This window comes from Cryptomeria japonica, chromosome 5 (assembly GCF_030272615.1).
Source record: "Cryptomeria japonica chromosome 5, Sugi_1.0, whole genome shotgun sequence".
Taxonomy (NCBI): Eukaryota; Viridiplantae; Streptophyta; class Pinopsida; order Cupressales; family Cupressaceae; genus Cryptomeria; species Cryptomeria japonica.
In genome coordinates, this window is record NC_081409.1 from 864958969 (window position 1) to 864967423 (window position 8455).

General features: G+C 34.6%; 1 long non-coding RNA gene across 3 annotated transcripts; it reads right to left on the reverse strand.

The window, feature by feature from the left end:
- Nucleotides 1–440: 440 nt before the first annotated feature.
- On the reverse strand, nucleotides 441–7434 carry LOC131036395 (uncharacterized). Of its 3 annotated transcripts, XR_009372781.1 has the most exons (6): nucleotides 7055–7434; nucleotides 6471–6921; nucleotides 4630–4709; nucleotides 1682–1788; nucleotides 886–1494; nucleotides 441–465 (listed from the first exon to the last, which is right to left on the reverse strand). It is a non-coding gene; the product is annotated as an uncharacterized LOC131036395 (long non-coding RNA). The 3 variants fall into 3 exon arrangements; XR_009372782.1 differs by lacking the exon at nucleotides 441–465 and having other exon boundaries at nucleotides 1273–1494; nucleotides 6471–6906; XR_009372780.1 differs by lacking the exons at nucleotides 441–465; nucleotides 4630–4709 and having other exon boundaries at nucleotides 1273–1494.
- Between the last annotated feature and the right edge of the window lie 1021 nt (nucleotides 7435–8455).

Below are 8455 nucleotides of genomic sequence, written 5' to 3' on the forward strand. Positions count from 1 at the left end.
TTTATGAATGCATAATTGCATATTGTCTATTGAGTATTAACAATGTTGTATGTTCAGAATTTACATTCTAAAATGTCTTCAACTTTTCATAGTATCATACACATGCCATTTCCATGTTTTATTGTTTTCATATGAATATAATGTATGTATGCATGCTTTATCCATGTTTTCATATGAACATTTAGAATTTTGAAATTTTCCTATATATTTTAAATATTTCCTATATTTTAATAGCCGTCCCCTTTGCCGTCCCCCGCCGTCCCCAAATTTGGCAAAAAAATTTGCCGTCCCGGAAACGCATCCCGTCGTCCCCTGCCGTCCCCGTCCCGGAAACTCGGGGTAACATTGCTTAGAATATCTAGCCGGCTCTATGCAACACAAAGAGAATGTACAAAAAATTTGAATGATACATTTATGTTTGTGAATTTGCAACTACATGGTCTAATTCTAATCCTCAGTGTGAACCTGTTCAATGCAAAATAGCCGTAAATCAATAGTCTACGAATTCAAATAGCATTTTATCCCGTAACTGTATTCGTCTTCCCCATTCTCTTCCCCCATTCAAGCCAGCAATCCCAAGCCAATGATGCCAGCCATAAAGAATGTGATTGGTTGTTCCATTAATCAGATATGAACGAATTTATTCAGCCATTGACTAAGCCCCAGCCAGCGATCTCATTCATCCCACCCAGCTAGGCCAGCTAGCCAGCAAGCATTCTGAAGCCCACCACCTGCCCTTCTATTTTACTAAATTTCATCAAAACACTTAAAATGGATTCTAAAACTAACTCTTTCCAATCTTGGAAGTAATTTATAGCATGATATTGATACAAATGAATATCCAAATAAAAAAATGTTAAATTTCTAGAATTTTAAATTACCAACCTCCAGATTTATGTTTGAGCTAAACTATAGCAACTTTGGTGACAATATATCTTAACCCTGATGTCAAAATTTTGTCCTTCACAATCATGTCCCTTTCACCTCCTTTCAGCTGCCCTCCCATAGGTTTCTTATGTCCAGTCATGAGATATAGGTTTAGTTAGCTTGATGAGTATATATGTAGAATAGTTTTTCTATCAAAAAATAGTTCATTATATATTGAAAGAAACCATTAGATGTTATGTATTCAAAAGTAGTATTAGAGGCACATACCAAAATCCCAAGATTATTTTTTATAAAAGAAGCAACTTATACTATCAAAATAAAATGTTCCTAGAAAATAGAACTCTAGCTCTAAGAACAAAGAGAATGACAAAGGGCACAAGATACTCAAAATGAAAATAATTTGATTGTGATATTGCTCTCTAATTAGGAAAATACCTTTTAAGACTCAAGAATACAATAGATGCAAGAGACTCAAATTAAAGTTGTTCATCTATAGTCAACCCAGTTTTTTTGTCTAGCTCTCTGAAGTCACCCTCAGAATTGCACTACCCTGAACGGTAACAAGACCGTTGTGAAAACTCCTCCATTTTATCTCCATAGATTTCCCTGGTTAGACAACAAAATTTCTGAAAAAAGAATTTTCTTTTTGAAGTTCCTATGAAATAATTTTCGGGTTCAATGATTCTCCAAATTGCATTTTGATTCTACTAAAACATAGCATTTATAATGTTTAAAGCATAATTTAGTAATTTTAGAAATTTAAAAATTATGTAGTACACAAAATAATGAGTACCTCTTGTTAATCCTCCAGGTTAAATTACCGCTAATAATATGATGTAATTCTGCATGAGGAGAATAAGACCAGAAATTTGTCTGGCTATGCTGCAATTATCCAAGGCTCTAAAACAACCAAGCAAATTATTAGTCTATTATTTCATAGATTCCCAAATAACACAAAACCATCCATTTTAGTGTTTTTTTTAATTAATACATTAAGACAGGGATCATAAATATAAAAATTATCAATAAATTACAATGCAACAAATCATCGTAAATAACTTGCTATATTACATACAAGAGTAATTTATGATAGCTAAGGAGCAATTTTTGGTTAAAATCATTAGCGTGGAGGGATGGTTATCAATGAAAATGAAGAACAACTTGTTTCAAGTGTTCCAATCCAAAGGCAAATAGAGGTCATAGTGGTAGAGACGATGTGGGCTATGATGCATACAAAGGGAAGGATCACAAATGATAGTATATGGATGTGAAAGAAAGTTAATGGACAACTATGAACCCATATCTACAGGTCACAGTGGTAGAGACAATGTGGGCTATGATGCATACAAAGGGAAGGATCACAAATGATAGTCATATGGATGGGAAAGAAAGTTAATGGACAGCTATGAACCCATATCTACCTTGTCGAGAATACAACACCATTGATGATGACAGTTGACAGTGGAAAAATAAAGACTAATAAAGGGAATAGTAGTGATGCTTCACTATGTATTAGGACATGCAGGGTTTGATACAGTTTCAAAACAGTCCATGAACATCATACAAGGGTAACATTCTAACACAAAGGCTATAGTGATAAGACTAATTATCATGTGATAACATTTATGAACAACAACATAAGGTTGGAGATCATTATTCTAGGTGACAAATTCATGTTGGATGAATAGAAGACATCACTATTATGAGGAGAAAAGAGGATAATACTGTCAAGAACAAAACATTGAGAAGCAAATGACAGTTACAAGGGCCTAATAGCAGCAGTGAGTACAATGTCATGATAGAGCAAAAGGAAAAATAGGTCTTAGAGAGCAGAAATACAAATATCTCTTGTTTAGATAGCATCACACAAAATAAAGAAGCCAAAATGCAAAGAATGCATTCAAGGGTTTTGTTGGCAACACTTGAGAAATAACAATCATTAAGGACAACAAATACATAGCACAGAGGTCCTGAATGAAGGGTATGTGAAAGAAAACAAGGTTGGCTTAATCACTGACATAGTTGCAAAATGAGGAGTCATCACAATGATGTGCATGTGTTCAATAGTAATATCTCAAAGATAATGAATAGGGCAGTCCTATGGATATAATACAAAGACTGTAAGCATGCATAAAAGAAGACTCCAGGCCTAAAAAGTCCTATACAAACCCTATGACAATCACACATTGGGGAAAATAGAAAATCACAAGTTTGTAATAAAGGAATAATTCATGAGAGTTGAAAATGTACGAGTCATGATGCATAATATTTTTTATTAGACTCTTATGGCATTTTGGTTCATTGACTTCACTGAAAACACAGTTGGGACGATCCTATTTTTGGGGGTCATATGGGCACATTTTAAAAACCTATTTCTATCCAAAGTAGCCATTAAAATATAGTTTCTAACCCAATTTGAATTTTTCAATTTGTATAACCAACGAAAAAGATGTGGCCAAAATACCCACTAGGTATCACCCAAGAAACTTAGGGACAAGATACGAACAGAGTCAATTTTTGGATGACCAAATTGTTGAACCTCTAAAACCTGTTGCTAAGGCACATTCTCCTATGAATCTAGTTTATAACACAATTTGAATCACCCAATTTTGATATCATATGAGAAAGTTATGCCCAAAATACTGACTGCCTATCGTAAATTTGCACTGCTAAAACTCACATTTCCCTGTTTTTCATTGGCAAATTATACCAATCAATTCTTCTTTTCTTAAAAAACTGTTTCTATTGGAGATAAAAAAATTGAATCTAATTTTATCTCCAATTGGAATTACACCATCCATCATCAAACGAAAAAGATGTGGACAAAGTACCCACTAGGTGTCACACAAGAAACTCAAGGACATAGTAAGAACAGAGTTAGGGCAGTAAATTTTTGGATGACCAAATTGTTGAATATCTAAAACCTGTTTATAAGGAATATTCCCCTATGAACCTAGTTTACAAAACAATTTGAATCACTCAATTCCAATATCGTATGAGAAAGTTATGCCCAAAATACTGACTGCTTATCCTAAATCTGCACTGCTAAAACTCACATTTTCAGGTGGTTCATTGGCACATTCTACCAATCAATTCTTCTGTTCTTCAAAACCTGTTTCTATTGGAGATACAATATTGAATATACTTTTATCTCCAATTGGAATCATGTAAATCCATCATCAAACGAAAAAGTTAATACTAAAAATTTTGACTATTTGTCTAGGTGAGAATTTGAAAACTACAGCGAATGCCAAGGACAAAGAATCAAAGATCAAATAACCACAAATATAGCAGTGGAAATGCAGTCTCTAAGGGATAGGATGGTTGTCCTAAGCATTCAATGTTGCAGAAAACAATCTCTTTAGTGGTTGTGAGGTGTCACATAGTGAAAAGAGTAGTGTGCAAACAATAGAGTGAAGCCCTGGACAAAGTTTAGAGAAAAATCAACACAAAAGTATCTCATGAGTCTCAAAGCTATATCATGCCATACTATTATAAAATAAAAACGATTATTCATGCTCCATATTGTGTCCTATGTGTCGTAATGTGTTGATTCAATTCTACAATGCATGCACATTTTTCTTGTAGGATGTAATATGGTGTGTGTCTATCTATGAAGTTGGTATTCTGCATCGAATAAAATAGAAATTCACTAAGAAAAGATATATATGAATATTGACAATATACCAAGATTAAATTACTGTTATATATAGAGAAAAGAAAAAGGATGGTGAAATTTACTTGATCTGCAGTTATCAACAATGATGGTTCTGCATTTATTTCACCATTGTTAAAAGTTGCAAGCTTTGACATAATAGCCTCTTCATGTGGAAGAACCATTGCATCAATATGAGACTGATAAATAAATGGCATGAAAACTAATAAATAGTATTTTGATCCAAACAAAAATCCCCTGGTTACATTCCACTTTTGACATGATTTGGTAGAAAAATAAAATAGCAAGAAAAATTAAACCAGAAAATTGTCTATTAAATAATGTTCACATGCCACAACTTAAGGAAAATTAGACCAACTGCAGTAGAGAGTATCATCGGGTTGAAGTATAATAAACTTAAAGGTATTTCCATTGCAATAAATACCAAATGTGGCTCATCACATTGGTTTGAATGCTTGATAAAAAAATGTTCTTGGGTTGTCTACTTGGACAAGGCGTTCTAAGGGCAAATTCCTACAATTAACAGCAAAATACTGGTATTGAATCCATTCTAGCACTATTGGAGTAAAACTGAACAGATTCCTGAATAATGAATTTTAATAATATAATATCAGTATGACAACATCAAATAAGAAAAAAAATTGCAATATATGCATAGTTGAGTTTCATTCCTACACCTTTGAAGTAAATCTGATCCGTGAACTTGATACAGTGATCTACATAATTAATATAGTGGGAATCAACAATTACAGTATGTATTCTGAGGGCATATTTCTACAATCTAATAGCAGACAATCATATTCAGAACATTCCAGCATTGTTGGAGTAAGTCTACAAAAAATGCTTGCAATCTAATAAGTAAACATCACTGATATAGAATCAAATAGTGGGAAAATGTGTCGATTGAACAGTTCAAATCCATATTCCTAAATATTTCAAATTATCTCTGATTTATGCTTGATGTGGTGTGGAACTCATACTTGTTGTAGATTAGAACATATATTCAAGTGGCAGATTCCTACAATCTAATAGAAAAATATCAAATTTGCATCTTCTACTCCATGTCTGAATTATGTCAGTGTAGATTCTTATAATCTTTAATAGTAATAAAAAAATATCACTAAGACAACATCACGTAGGTGGAACCTTATGAACAGTTTAGATCTATACTCGCATCTTTAGAGCGAATCTGCTTGATACAGTGAGCAACATCCAAGATACTTCACTAGACTAGGTGTTTCTAAAGGGTACATACCTACAATCTAATAACAAAACATTAGGGCTAGAACCATGTCTGGCATCTCAAGAGCTAATCTACACAGTTTGTTACAATTGAACAACAAAACAAATCACTTAGACAACATCAGACAGAGTGGAAAATATTCTAGGTGGTTCAGATCCAGAACCATATATTTGCAGTTAGTGTCTACCATTTGCTCGATACAGTGAGTTGTATCTGTAATACATAAAGCATCAGCATTAAACTGCGTACTCTGAGGGAGGATTCTTGAATATAATAACAAATTTTGAGGTTCATATTTATCACAGCACGATTAGAATAAATCTGAGAAGATTCCTACAATCTAATAACAAAACATCACCAAGACAGTCCAATAGAGAGGAGGAAAACGACATGGACAGTCCATATCCATTCCCACACCATTTAAGCAAGTCTCTACCATACACATCATACAATAAGCAGTGAGCTTAATACTCTTGAGTATCAGCATTAAACTAGGGCAGATTCTTACTATCTAAGAAAGATATCAAGTTAAGGTCCATGTCGGTATATTTGAACTAAGCTTGCATCGTCTATTTGATACAGTAAACAGTATAATTTCTTTTACACCATGTCGTTAAAATTACTTTTACAGAGGATTGAAACGAAGGAGAGTTTTGAAGGTACCTTTTCAATTGATAGCCACTAGGTCGTCGGATCGAATTCCCAAAGAGTATCTCGTTGCACAACATAACCTATCCAAGTATTTTAATTTGCGAATAGCAGAACCAAGGGGACAAGGATCACCAAACCTAGAAGAGTTTTCCCGTCCAAGGGGTGGAGACGATGGGACAACATTTGAGCCAAGAGCAGAGCTCCCAACACCACAATCTGAAGAGTGTCGTGGCCGATGAGCAGGAGGCAACCCAGCCACCGAAACACCAACCCCATGTCACGTAGCCTGCAAGTAACTCCCAGTGCCAACACTGATGGAAGAAGAGTCCAAAAAACATCGCAAGTTAGGGTTTGCTGACACGGCCACGATTCTTAAGCCCCTCTTTGGCAGAGCGCACTCTCACAGGAGATTCCCGACCGTCCCGCACTGAAAAAACCCCTGAGCGATCTAAATCGCCAACACCTATCAGAGTAAGAGCAGAGGAATTGGCAGCTTTGCAAAACATTTAGGAGCTTTAAGATTCAATTATACTGCAATATTACAATTTTCTCTTTAAAAAACGTCTTAAATTGTCTCAATTACAATCCCCTCTTACCTGTCGAAGGGCTTCTTTCTTCTACTAGAAGCCTTGTTTACAATATGTCATCATTAGGGCAACTATGGTCTAAGAAGATCGAAAACATCTTTGTGGAGCCACAAGAAGTAATTTTACGGGGAAAGGTTGAGCATTTTGGGTATGTCCTGAAGCAAAAGGGCCCTTTTCAAATCGGAATTTGAATATGACAATGAATTCAAATAACCAATTACCAGCTATTACGACTCAGTCGTTCCCGCTCTTTCCCCACATTCATTGAAACAACATCTCTTTAGAGGGAATCTATCAAATGATCCATATAAATGATCTACAGGCACTAAGAAGACACGTTCACGTATTACAGAACCCTACCAAAGAAGATTTTTTTTTAAAATACACGAACTTGCCTGTGTCTTAGCTGGCGATAGTGAGCAGTAGAAGCCGATGGGAAAATATGGGCAGATCAGATTGCAAGAAGTGGGCTGTCCGACGAAGAGCCAAGATGGAAATTGTAGTAGCTATGCGCCCGGTGCCATGCATCCATTTAAAAACCCCTACACATAAAAAACCCTTACATTTTATCCTGTCAGTGAAGCGGATGGGAAAATATGGGCAAAGCCTAATTCTTCCTGCGTTGATAACTGCATGCCGCTGCCGCCGCGGGAGCAGGGAAGAGGGCAGATGATTGAGCGCCAAGAAAAGAGAGGGAAAAAAAATGTTTTATTTTAGAAAAAAGTTAATTTCTATTGTCTTAGTTTGAGACAATTAAATAATTAAAACAAAATTTAAGACAAAATTAATATTTTGTCTTAAATTAACGTCTTAAATCCCTCATTTGTGTAGTAGTGTATAAACAAACAGCAGCAAACGCTATGTTTCACAGAGACCTCTTTGGACAAATATCATTTACTTAGGTCACAGTCGAAATATTTTACAAAATTAGTTTAAAAAATAATTAATTTTACTGGGCGAAACATTCTATACCAAAGCCTAGAAGCAAATTCTTCTTCACAGCTTTTCCTCTTTTCCTTCCACTACTTAAAACAGAATAAAATATGTGTGAGTTGAAACCATAATAGTATTTGTTTCACAAATAAATTTGACTGTCATAAATCTTCTAAATAAAAAAACTGTGCATTTTTCCTATAATTTTTAAATGTACTTATTAAATAAAATACCCTTCAAATATGTGTTAATTAATGATGATTTAAATTACCTGTAAGAGAGAGCATTACATCAATACAAGATATGACTATCTTCTTTTGGCTGAAAAGCATGGAACACCTTATTTTTTGCTCCCATAGAAGCAGAGTACGTGTTCAAAATTGGCTGCAGTCAAGATTCTTTCGTGCTATTTTCATTTGTCATTTTTAACACTGAACTTATGGGCTAATGACAAAAATATACCATTCAATGTCACGT